The sequence below is a fragment of the Cyprinus carpio genome, unplaced genomic scaffold (assembly GCF_018340385.1).
Source record: "Cyprinus carpio isolate SPL01 unplaced genomic scaffold, ASM1834038v1 S000006453, whole genome shotgun sequence".
Lineage (NCBI taxonomy): Eukaryota > Metazoa > Chordata > Actinopteri > Cypriniformes > Cyprinidae > Cyprinus > Cyprinus carpio.
In genome coordinates this window covers 126,938-140,277 of record NW_024879135.1, presented here as the reverse complement: position 1 = coordinate 140,277, position 13,340 = coordinate 126,938, and the positions used below count along the sequence as shown (strand labels likewise).

The window sequence follows — 13,340 nt, the reverse complement described above, 5'->3', positions numbered from 1 at the left end:
TGACGAGTCTGCTTACAGACAAGAGGTTGAGCAGCTGGCTGTCTGGTGCAGTCTTAACAACCTGGAGCTGAACACGCTCAGAACAGTGGAGATGATCGTGGACTTCAGGAGAAATCCCCCTGCACTCCCCCCCACTCACCATCATGAACAGCACTGTGGCTGCAGTGGAGTCATTCAGATTCCTGGGAACCACCATCTCAGATGACCTGAAGTGGGACAATCACATTGACTCCATTGTTAAAAAGGCCCAACAAAGGTTGTACTTCCTTCGCCAGCTGAGGAAGTTTAACCTGCCACAGGAGCTGCTGAAACAGTTCTGCTCAGCCGTCATTGAGTCTGTCCTGTGCACAGAAGACTACAGAGAATGGTTCGGACTGCTGAAAGGATTATTGGTACTCCCCTAACCACCCTTCAAGAACTGTATACATCCAGAGTGAGGAAAAGGGCTCAGAAAATCACTATGGATCCCTCACACCCAAGTTACCCCATCTTTGAACTCTTGCCATCTGACCGGCGCTTCAGAGCCGCAAATACTAGGACAGTCAGGCACAAGAACAGTTTCTTCCCCCAGGCAATCTACCTCATGAACAGTTAAATGTTCCCCACTTATACAATAAAAATGTGCAATATCCTTATATTTATTTGTCACCCCTCATCCTAGTACATCCCTGCATCTTACTCAATCCAATTCCATTATCATTTATAGCACAATTGTTTATACACTTATTTATCTGCAAAGGGTTTTTATTTTTTATTTTTTTGACTGTGTGTTGTTGTCTTTTGTGTACTGGAAGCTTATGTCACTAAAACAAATTCCTTGTATGCGCAAGCATACTTGGCAATAAAGCTCTTTCTGATTCTGATTCTGATTCTGAAAAATACCATGAGCCATCGCCTAGATTACCCCCTCGCAAGAACTGTGGCCCTAGATCTTGCCCACCTGCTCGCCCACGACAACGTAAACGGTTAGATCTGAGTTCGATGGCCAAGGCCTCTCGTTCTCAGGCTCCCAAAAGCAGTTCTTGATTCCTTTGCTTGTCTTCTATTTTGGAGAGTGAGGACGACCACACAAGCATATTCGCCTCTCTCATTGTGGCCTCCTGACTCAAATTTTTAATGGTCCCGCTGCATACTACACCTCGGGCAGTTTCAGGTTGAGTCCTTACGATGAGCACTCCCTCAGATACTCTGCACATTCCAGCCCTCAGGGTTCAAGGAAAAGTCAAAGGGTCATGGGAGCGCGGCCCGTTTATGACGGCCCTCAAAAGACCCCCTCTTGGAGTGGTGGGCTGGCCCGACAGGACATCGGGATGTCTTGCTGTTATGGATATGGATAGGGATGGTTATGTCATGGCCCTATGCAGGAAAATCAGATGAATACGTCAAAAGTAGAATGACTAAAGCCCCTAGTGGACTATTGGGCCACGTGGAAATGCTTGCCCGACGTCTCACAGTGGGTACTACACACCGTTCGACACGGTTTACACCATCCAATTTCAGAAAGGGCCACCTCCTTTCAGCGAGGTTCTTCCTACGACGGTACGTTCTGGGAGGCCTCGATTTTAAGTCAAGAGATTGTGTCACTCCTAGAGAAGGGGCTATAGAAGAGGTACCCCCACTCAGATGGAGTCAGGCTTTTACAGCCGATATTTGTTGTGTTAGGATAGGATGTTAGGATAAAGCACAGCAAATTCAGCTAGTTACAGTATATACATGGATTTCAGTTCTTTGTTCTCTTCATTTGTAGCTTGCAATGCTTTAAAACTGTCTCTGTTATTAGTTGTTATCATTTGTGGAACACATCACTGTCTGTAACAAATGAAATAAACCTATGTAAACGTAGGCCTATCTGTAGACATATTCATATTTTATTTTGGCTGTATGTCACATCACTTTAACTTTCACTTTTTTTTCTCTAAAAGTTCTTCTTATTATTCATGACTACACAAATCAATAAATAAAAAGGGCCTCTACTGATAAAAAAATAAAGTGGAATAAAGATCGGATTGTGGCCTTGATTAGCTTTTTAATAAGATGTTGGTAAAATGTGTGTTGGTTTGGATGTTTGATATTGTGTGAGACAGTGACATTTTGTTTTTAAAAATATGTAAAATGTACATAAAAATGTACATATTGTAGACCTTGTATATTCTGTACTTACTGCTTATTGCACTTCTGGTTAGATGCTAACTGCATTTCGTTGCCTTGTACCTTACATGTGCAGTGACAATAAAGTTGAATCTAATCTAATCTAATCTAATGAGTGTATGCTGACCCTTCAAAGGACATAAGGTTCAAAATGATACTGCTCTGCATCAGTATTAATGCTCATCTATAATATGTGCACAATCTGAGAACTGCACTTCACTATAACCTGGCTCCCCCTCTGCATATGCCTGTAACAATAAATCTGTTGAACTCGATTCCTTCTCTGGCTTTGTTTGGTGTTCTGACCGGTCTTATGTGATTTTTCGGTTTCAGTTGGGGGAGCATACAGTTTTCCGGACCTGCGAGTAGAACCAGTTGGACGTGAGGATTTCAGTTCACGCTCCTTGCATATCAGCAGGTTTAAAGGTATGGGACATTTAAGAAAATAGAGGGGGGGGGGGGGTTGGGACTGAATGATTGCAGACATTCTTTGTGTAATGTTAGGATAAAGCGCAGCAAACTTCAGCTAGTTATGTACATCGATTTCAGTTCTTTGTTCTTTTCATTTGTAGCTTGCGATGCTTTAAAACTGTCTCTGTTATAAGTTGTTATCATTTGTTGAATACATCACTATCTGTAACAAATGAAATAAACCTATATAAACGAAGGCCTATCTGTAGACATATTTTTGTATACTGGTGTGATGATCCATGTCTTAACTTGCCCTGTTCAACATTCTCCATGCTGTCTGATTGTAAACTGATACAATCATACACTGCTGCAGAAACATGTTGCTTAAATTTATTCTTATTATTTACGACTACATAAATCAATAAATAAAAAGGGCCTCTATTGATAAAAAATAAAGTGGAATAAAGATCAGATTGTGGCCTTGATTAGCTTTTTAATAAGATGTTGGTAAAATGTGTGTTGGTGTGGATGTTTGATATTATGTGAGACAGTGACAATTTGTTTTTAAAAATATTAATTCAATACTGATTCACACTCAAAATCAAGGGAAAAGGATAGTCATGGAAGATGTGATTAATAAAGTACCGTTTTTTTCTGAATTTTGAGCATGAATCAGTATTGAATTCTTGTCACAAACTAAAAAAAAAAAAAAAAAAAAAAAAAAAAACTGATGCACCAAAACAAGAAATCATAGGAGACAAGAGAGTGTGATGTTAACGATGTTAACTTCTGGCATTAAATACATGACATTACCATTCAAAAGTTTGGGTTTACTATGATTTTGTTTGTTTAAAAAATGTATACTTTTGTTCTTCAAGGATACATTAATTTAATAAAAATTATAGTAAACACACACACACACACACGTTTGTTTTTGTGAAAAGTGGGGACATCCCATAGGCGTAATGGTTTTTATACTGTACGAACTGTATATTCTATCGCCCTACACCAACCCTACACCTAACCCTTCATTTATTTGAAATAGAATTTATATATATAATATATATATATATATATATATATATATATATATATATATATATATATATAAATTCTATTTCAAATAAATGCTGTTCTTCCGAACTTTCTATTCATCAAAGAATCCTGTCGCTGTATAATGATAGTACAAGCAAGTCCTGCAGATTTGCCTTATACAACATAAGCAAGATCAGACCCTTCCTGTCAGAGCAACCCGCACAACTTCTTGTCCAAGCTCTTGTTCTCTCCAGACTGGACTATTGTAATGCTCTCTTGGTGGGCCTTCGTGTTCTATCAAGCCTCTGCAACTGTTCCAGAATGCAGCAGCGAGAGTTGTCTTTAATGAGCCAAAAAAAGAGCTGACGTTATTCCTCTCCTCATCAGGTTACACTGGCTACCAGTAGCTGCTCGCATCAAATTCAAGGTACTGATGCTTGCCTACAAGACGACCACTGGCACGGCACCAATATTCCTAAATTCACTATTTCAAACTTATGTGTCCTCCAGAAACTTGCATTCTGCAAGTTAACAACGCCTTGTAGTACCATCCCAAAGAGGTTCAAAATCACTCTCACGGACCTTTTCCTGGACTGTACCCAGCTGGTGGAATGACCTCCCAATCTCAATTCGAACAGCTGAGTCTTTAGTCATTTTCAAAAAATTTGACCAACTAATTCTAGCACTTATCTATTCTATTCTATTCTATTCTATTAAAAAACAGCTACGTGTACTGCGCTAGACTAACTGAGACTTGTCATGGCACTTGTTTACTGTTGTAGGTCTCTCGTTGGTCTGATTGCTTCTACTGTTTTCATTTGTAAGTCGCTTTGGATAAAAGTATCTGCTAAATGATTAGATGTAAATGTAAATGTAAAGCATTTTCAACTGTGATAATAACAATGGCTTAACTCTGCTTTGAAAAGAGGTGGGGCCACCGCGCAATTCGTTTTGCTATTTTTTTTTTTTTATTATTATTTTATAATCCAATGTACTTGGGGACTGGGTTTAGAGTTGGAAAAACTTAATTTTCGCTTTTCAAAAATACATCAATGTACGGTAAGGGGCGGTGCCAGAGAATTTTGAACGCAGGTGCTGAGGGTGTTAGATTATTTACGGGGAGCTGGGCAATTCAGGGCTGCAGACTCATTCTTCCAATTGGTCGCTCTTTTGCAAATAATTTCTTAGTTGGTCGCAAGAGCACGGCCATGTATTTTTTATTTATTTATTTATTTGTTTGTTTTTTTGTTGTTGTTGCTACAACATGCTATTAATCAATGCATGCTGATGAACTTTTATCTCGTTTTGCAATAAAAGATAATTGTTAAAAGATAAAACTAAGAGTACAAGGCCTAGTCGTGGCCTAGTGGTTAGAGACTTTGACTAGGTTGTGGGTTCGAGTCTCGAGCTGGCCCTTGAACAAGGCACCTAACCCCCAACTGCGCCGCAGCATAAATGGCTGTTCACTGTGTGTGTGTGTGTGTGTGTGTGTGTGTGTGTGTGTGTGTGTGTGTGTGTGTGTGTGTGTGTTTTAGTGAGTGAGTAGAGTTCAGAGTCCTCAGGTGAGTGAGTGAGTGAGTGAGTGAGTGAGTGAGTGAGTGAGTGAGTGAGTGAGTGAGTGAGTGAGTGAGTGAGTTCCTTCACTGCTGTGTGTGCACTTTGGATGGGTTAAATGCAGAGCACGAATTCTGAGTATGAGTCACCATACTTGGCTGTATGTCACGTCACCTTCACTTTTTTCACTAAACTTGCTACCGGTGAGAGAATACCATCATGTTCACCTTCTTTGGTTTAAGAAGCTCTTTTACTTTAGCGTGAAAACCATTTTGCTGCCTGCACAACTTGCCTAAAATAAAATCTATAGATATAAAACAGTTCAAGCATATAACAATGTTTAAACTTTAAACCAAGATAAATGTGCGCTATATCTATTTCTTGTGTGGAGACGCTTTGTAGGACATTCTGCCGTCTCTTGAACAGGAGCACTTTACAATAATGAACCAAAATTCAGCGAATAGATGCCTCACAGACATGATAAATATATCTATAGAAAGCTTTAAATTACTACTTAACGAAATAAAACTGATCAAAAGCAAAAACTTTTTCATTATAATAAAAATCGTAAAGATGCACTTATCTCTAAAGGCGCGTCTAAAGAAGAGAGGGCGAGTCAGGCTCAGCAACTTCATCCTTGCGACACTGCTCACAAAACTCAGTAGGTCGCAGTCTGGAGACCTGCAATTAAAAGTAGCTAAATATAACCAAAACAGGTTATTATTATTATTATTATTATTATTATTATTATTATTATTATATGAATAATAAAATAAATGTAAGGAAAACTTGCATACTCGATTTTGTAATATCCTTTAATTTTGTATATGACAAGATGCATTTCTATTAAAGGCACGTCCATGTGGAGATGGCGAGTCAGCGTAGGCATTCGGCAACTTTATCTTTGCACCCGACACTGACTCAGAAAGCACTTAATTATTAATAAATAATTAAAGTGTCTTTTTTTTCCCCCGACATGTTTATAATCACTTTGCCGGTGCTTTGGGGCAATTGTTTTATGCGTGAGCTTGAGCGGGGAATGGCTATTAAAGTATGGTTAATATATTATTATATTAATCAATTTTAATATAACTTGCCACTAGTTGACTAGAAAAACCTTTAGTAAAGGGCAGGCCTAGCACAAGGAAACGAAAATAAAATGCTATAATGACATTAAGAAAAGTGCGACAGCAGCAAATCACCTCATTGTACTGAATGATTTATGCATGCATAAGGAGTCAAAGTTTTTTTTTTTTTCTTCACCCTAATTAGATTATGAAGAACGATTTGTTGATCATGTTTTCCCTTTTAATTCATGCCTTCCGCAAGATATTTTTCAATGAGGCTACTTTAAAAAAGTGTTAGGGACAATATCGACCCTGGCAAAAAGTGGTGGGTACATGTCCCATCCGCAAATTACGCCTGGATAATATTTAGAAATGTTTCTTGTGCAGAAAACCAGCATATTAGAATGATCTCTGAATGATCATGAGACACTGGAGAACTTGAGATCTGACATCTGTAAAAAATAAGTGTCATTTTAACTATAAAATTTTGTAAAAACTCTACGGAAAAAAAAAACAAAAACAAAAAACTGTTAATAGGTTAACAGTAAGTTCCCGTACTATATACAGGGAAAAACTGTAAAAGATCTAACCAGACATTTCATGCTGTTAATTTGACAGTTTTTAGAAATAAAATAATAATTTACAATCAAAAACTGTAAACTGATATTCCCAGAATTCCCTGCGTGACACTCCACATTTGAAAGTATTTTGTTTAAATAATCTTTTTTTTTTTAATAGTTTAATAGTTCTGTACATTTAGGCTTTATGTTATATCTTCTATTGTTTAATGAACATTTATTGCATTAAGTATCGTGTGTTACCATGATGGTGTTTTGGGTTTGCATGAATAACTCTGTGCACCTTCTATATATTAATATATACTTCTGCTTGTGGCAAAGCTACTTGTGATGAGCTTCGATCCTTCATGCGTCTTTCTCTTTTACCACCTGCATTATTATGGTGGTTGTCAGTATGTTAAAAGTACAAAACAGATTGTAATAGCAGTGTGCGTTGTTGAATTTACTGGTTTACATTCAGATTTTCTTGTTTGTAAATTACAAAAAATTACAGTTTTTGGTCATAAATATGTTTTTTTCTGTATTTTTTTACAAAATTATTCTGGCAACCACAGCTGCCAAAATTATTTTGTAAAAACTACAGATTATTTTTTTTCCTTACAAAGTGTAGACATCACAGGGGGGAAAACCTTTATTTTAAATTGCAAAATAAATTCACAATATTAAAGTTTTTCAATATTTTTTATCTGATAGCCTAAATGCAGTTGGTGAACGAACAAAGAACCTTACTAATACCAATCCTTAGAACAATTGTCACAGTCTTAAGGGGGAAAAGATCCAAAAGCAGAGGTTCGCAAGCTTTAACAGTCTTTAATGAATAAGGAAAACAAAGCTGTCCGCTGTTGAAGCACACAGGGCTGGAGAAAAACAAAAAACAGTCAAAACCTTCTGCCACGAAGGAGACTTAGATCTGATCACCCGTAGAGATTGAAGACCCCGATTAGTTGGTATCTCAGCCGGTGAACGCAGAGGTACTCATGCAGCAGGGGCAGGGCTCCGAGAACACCTAGGTGCAGACTGTACTGGACAGATAAGACAGGTAGACACCAACAGTACCGGACAGACAGGACAGGGTGAGTTCTTCCAAATCTCTTATCGACAAAAAGAGAGCAATAGCTGAGCCGCATGACATGAAGCAATAATCCGACAAATAACTGCTTGAACCAACACTAGATAAAGAGTGAGCATTAAGGAACAGGTGTCTGTTCGCTGATTGCGATGACTAACAGGTGCGGGTGTGTTAATGTGTGTGTGTGTGTGTGTGTGTGTGTGTGTGTGTAAGTGTGCGTGCGTGCATGTGTGTGTGGATGGATAGAGAGAGATGGGGAAGATAACCTGACTCATGACAACAATATTGTATGTATCATATGAGAACAAGCACAAGTACCTGAACATTTGTTAATAAAATATTTTTTTTTAACATGAAATTGTTTATTCCATTCCATAAAATGCAGTGAAGTATTTGTTTTCTCATTTACAGTGTACCAAATGTAGGCTACTTTTAAACGTTTATCTATACAATTTTGTTACATACAAAATTTTACTTATTAAAGGAACACTTTCATGCTTGTGTGTGGTCTTAGATTCCTATTCATTTTTTAATGCAATCATTCAGTCAGGGACGAATGTACAAAGCGTGCAGACTAATAAAAACATTATAAATTGTTACAAAATTATGAACAAATATAGTTTAGGCACAGGTTTGTGCAACGCTGTAAATGCATTTACCTTTTTCAAAAATATTCCATTAAACCTGCTGAGATACAAGGAGCATGAACTGAAATTCTCAGTTCCACCTGGTTCCACGCACATGCCCGGGAGACTCATGAATATTCATATATGCTCCGCCCAAGGAAACCGAAAATCTCAGAAACCGAATGTCTCGTAGCACCAGCACACGGATCAACTCCACCTACTTAGAAATAGCTAGCACCTAACACCTTACATCACAAATGATGTCATAGTGATATTTGTATTTATACAATTGTGACTGGTTCATGTCATAACAAGCATCGGCACTTCTTTCAGGTGTCACAAACCTCTCTTTCTTCTTTAGACTCTCTTCTGTGTTTGTCTGTATATTGGACGCCAAACTACAGGTATTTTTTTTTCTCTTTTAATCAGGTGAGGAACCGAATTAAGTAATTTGTTTCAATAAAATATAATTTGAATATATTTTTATTAGACTAGAACTTTATATTTTATTACAAGATAATGATTAACTTTTACTTGTGTAGCTTTTGCTTCTCATAAATGTGTGAACTGATTCTTCAGTAGTTTTATGGAAGAATTTCGTTAAATTCTTGTTTGTAAAATTGAATAAACTTTCTTCAATCATTTTCTTTAGGTCAAAAATGGCAAACATAAATGGCACATCGCTGTTGCGTCTGGGTATCATAATGACGTTGGCAGGTGTCATCTCTCTTGGCGTTATGTTTTTCTGGTTCTCATCTTCAAAAAACTGTCCTGCTCCAGTTTTTAGACCAGATCAAAATTCACAAATCAACTCTGCCAAGAGCAACAACTCTGTAACTGAAAAGGCAGAGGAGAAACCTATAGTTCTGTTATGTGTTTGGCCTGAAAATTATAGGTTTGAGTTCAGTGACTGCAAAAAGTTTTACAATATTGATAATTGTCATCCTGACGGATGATAGAGCTCTCTACAATGATGCAGATGATGTGATAATTTTTTCATAAAGCCATCAGCTGGGATCTGTCCAACCTTCCTCCATCTCCTCGTCCTCCATTCCAGAGGGGATTTGGATGCATTTGGAATCACCAACCAACACCAAAAAGATACCAGGTCTGGAAAACCTGTTCAATCTCACTCTCAGCTACAGACAGGATGCTGATATTCCTGTGGGTGTGTTTTTGATGACCAGAAAGAAACCTAATGAGGATTTTGTGATTCCCAAAAAGGACAAACTGGTGTGTTGGATTGTAAGTAACAATAGTCCCTCAACTGGTGTCGACACAAGGAACAATTTTTACAGAGAATTCAGCAAATACATACAAGTAACTTTGTTCGGAAAAGCCTATGCAAAGTTCCTGGATTATAATGATTACTATCCAACCATGGGCAGCTGCAAATTTTTACCTTGCCTTTGAGAACTCCATCCACAAGGACTACCTCACTGAGAAGATTAACGGGCCGCTCGCGGCAGGTACCGTCCCTGTGGTGTTGGGTCCCCCGAGAAGAAACTATGAAATCTTTGTTCCTGCTGAGTCCTTCATTCATGTGAATGACTTCCCAGATGCAAAGTCACTAGCCGAATATCTGCTTTATCTGGACAAGGATGAAGATGCATATAGCAAGTACTTTAACTGGAGGAAACATCTCACTCCAAGTCCTCATTTAATATTACAGACACAAGAGTTTATTCTGCCTATTTGCTCTGCCTGTGGACCATGTAGCACGACGCAGGGAATATAAAGAAGCTCATGATATTTATGATTGGTACTTCAATTAAAGTTACCTCAGGTTTTCTTACATTATCAGTTACTGACTACAATGTTTATGAAATAGATTGTATTTTATATGATCTGTTACTTTTGATCTTAGATTTTGTAACTGTTTGGTGGAAGTATTTTAATAAATTATTGCTTATGGATGACTTAGTAATTAAGTGAAGATGCTTGTACTTTTGTTTTATTTTATATTCCAGCTCTAAACTAGCTCTTTTTGTAATTGCTTGTGTTTTTTATTCATTTGTAAATAACTCTTCATTTGTAAATTTCTTATTGATACAAATACTTACACTTATCAGAAAGGTCTGCAATCTTTATCTTAAGTGTTGAAGATGAATTTGGTGTTTGACATGTAGAGTGCAGTGTAGCAAACAAATTCAAATAAACTTTTATAAATAAAGCAAATGTTGACTGAGTGCAATGTTTAGTTGGAATTCAAGCTAATTCCTTTGTTGTTGTGCAACTGGGCCATTCACGTCTTTCTCGTCACGTCTTATGTCTCAGGTTTCCATGTCTCTGTCAGTAGTGTCTTCATGTTGGCCAGACCAAGTGCGGATTGTAAGACTTTGAAGTTACAGAAATGTAAACCACACAACCAACACAACAGATTTTTGGCCAGTTGATTGAAAAGTGACTTGGGGTGTATTCCAGAAAGCAGGTTATGTGACATACCCGGGTATGTTTAAGAGTAAGTAAGCGGATAACCTCAACTTTCGGTTCCCAAAAATGGAGGTAACTTTCAGGGTATGTTAGTAGTCATTGCAACTCACTCTCTGAACTTAACCTGCTCTGGTTATACTGTTTATGTGTGTTGAGTAACATTGTGAAATATTATATATATATACACACACAGGTCCTTCTAAAAAAATTAGCATATTGTGAAAAAGTTCATTATTTTCCATAATTTAATGATAAAAATTAAACTTTCATATATTTTAGATTCATTGCACACCAACTGAAAAATTTCAGGTCTTTTATTGTTTTAATACTGATGATTTTGGCATACAGCTCATGAAAAACCCAAAATTTCTATCTCAAAAATTAGCATATTTCATCCGACCAATAAAAGAAAAGTGTTTTTAATGCAAAAAAAAGTCAACCTTCAAATAATTATGTTCAGTTATGCACTCAATACTTGGTCAGGGAATCCTTTTGCAGAACGACTGCTTCAATGCGGCGTGGCATGGAGGCAATCAGCCTGTGGCACTGCTGAGGTGTTATGGAGGCCCAGGATGCTTCGATAGCGGCCCTTAAGCTCATCCAGAGTGTTTGGGTCTTGCATCTCTCAACTTTCTCTTCACAATATCCCACAGATTCTCTATGGGGTTCAGGTCAGGAGAGTTGGCAGGCCAATTGAGCACAGTAATACCATGGTCAGTAAACCATTTACCAGTGGTTTTGGCACTGTGAGCAGGGTGCCAGGTCGTGCTGAAAAACAAAATCTTCATCTCCATAAAGCCTTTTCAGCAGATGGAAGCATGAAGTGCTCCAAAATCTCCTGATAGCTAGCTGCATTGACCCTGCCTTTGATAAAACACAGTGGAACAACACCAGCAGCTGACATGGCACCCCAGACCATCACTGACTGTGGGGTACTTGACACTGGACTTCAGCATTTTGGCATTTCCTTCTCCCCAGTCTTCCTCTAGACTCTGGCACCTTGATTTCCGAATGACATGCAAAATTTGCTTTCATCCGAAAAAAAGTACTTTGGACCACTGAGCAACAGTCCAGTGCTGCTTCTCTGTAGCCCAGGTCAGGCGCTTCTGACGCTGTTTCTGGTTCAAAAGCACACGCCTGTGCACGGTGGCTCTGGATGTTTCTACTCCAGACTCAGTCCACTGCTTCCGTAGGTCCCCCAAGGTCTGGAATCGGTCCTTCTCCACAATCTTCCTCAGGGTCCGGTCACCTCTTCTCGTTGTGCAGCGTTTTTTTCCACACTTTTTTCCTTCCCACAGACTTGCCCACTGAGGTTGCCTTGATACAGCACTCTGGGAACAGCCTATTCGTTCAGAAATTTCTTTCTGTGTCTTACCCTCTCGCTTGAGGGTGTCATTGATGGCCTTCTGGACAGCAGTCAGGTCGGCAGTCTTACCCATGATTGCGGTTTTGAGTAATGAACCAGGCTGGGAGTTTTTTAAAAGCCTCAGGAATCTTTTGCAGGTGTTTAGCGTTAATTAGTTTGATTCAGATGATTAGGTTAATAGCTCTTTTAGAGAAACCTTTTCATGATATGCTAATTTTTTTAGAATTTTGGGTTTTCATGAGCTGTATGGCCCAAAATCCCATCAGTATTAAAACAATAAAAGACCTGAAATATTTCAGTTGGTGTGGCAATGAATCTAAAATATATGAAAGTTTAATTTTTATCATTACATTATGGAAAATAATGAACTTTTTCACAATATGCTAATTTTTTGAGAAGGACCTGTATGTGTATATATATATATATATATACGTGTATATGTGTGTGTGTGTGTGTGTGTGTGTGTATATATATATATCTTATATATATATATACTGTATATATATTTGATATGTTAACAAGGAAGCGCTAATATAAGTAATAAATAAGGTAATATTATTTTAATATGATTATTTCTTTATTGGCATTTATAAGAGTTATCTGTATAAATTATAAAACACTATGACAAGGTAATGTTTAACATATATATTTATTTTATTTATTACATGTTATATTATCTCACACATGAAGCTGCATTTTCTATAATGTCTAAATTCTAAATCAAAATACATATCTGATATGACTTAATATATAATTAGCATAAAACAAACAATATAATTCACATTCTCAAGGATTAAAGATTAAATGGAAAAAATAAAAATGATTGCATAGCCATCAATTAGGTGGCGATATGCACTAAGCATGTAAACAACTAATGAACAAAAGAAGAAGAAAGAAACAGCTTGGCGTGCTTTTTCTTAGCATCCGTTGCCTATAGTGACTCGCGCAATTCGTCGCTCCTGTTTGAGAATGTCTTGAGTCTTAACCAGGAACATACTGTGAATTGAATGAACAGTACTCCGGGACGCATTTTTTGGAACCCCCATACCTCCA

The 13,340-nt window shown here is 37.6% G+C and overlaps 1 pseudogene; it reads left to right on the top strand.

Annotated features, from left to right (window-relative positions):
* The first annotated feature begins 8,767 nt into the window (after window positions 1-8,767).
* Window positions 8,768-10,661, top strand: LOC109065686 (annotated as a pseudogene).
* Window positions 10,662-13,340: the final 2,679 nt, after the last annotated feature.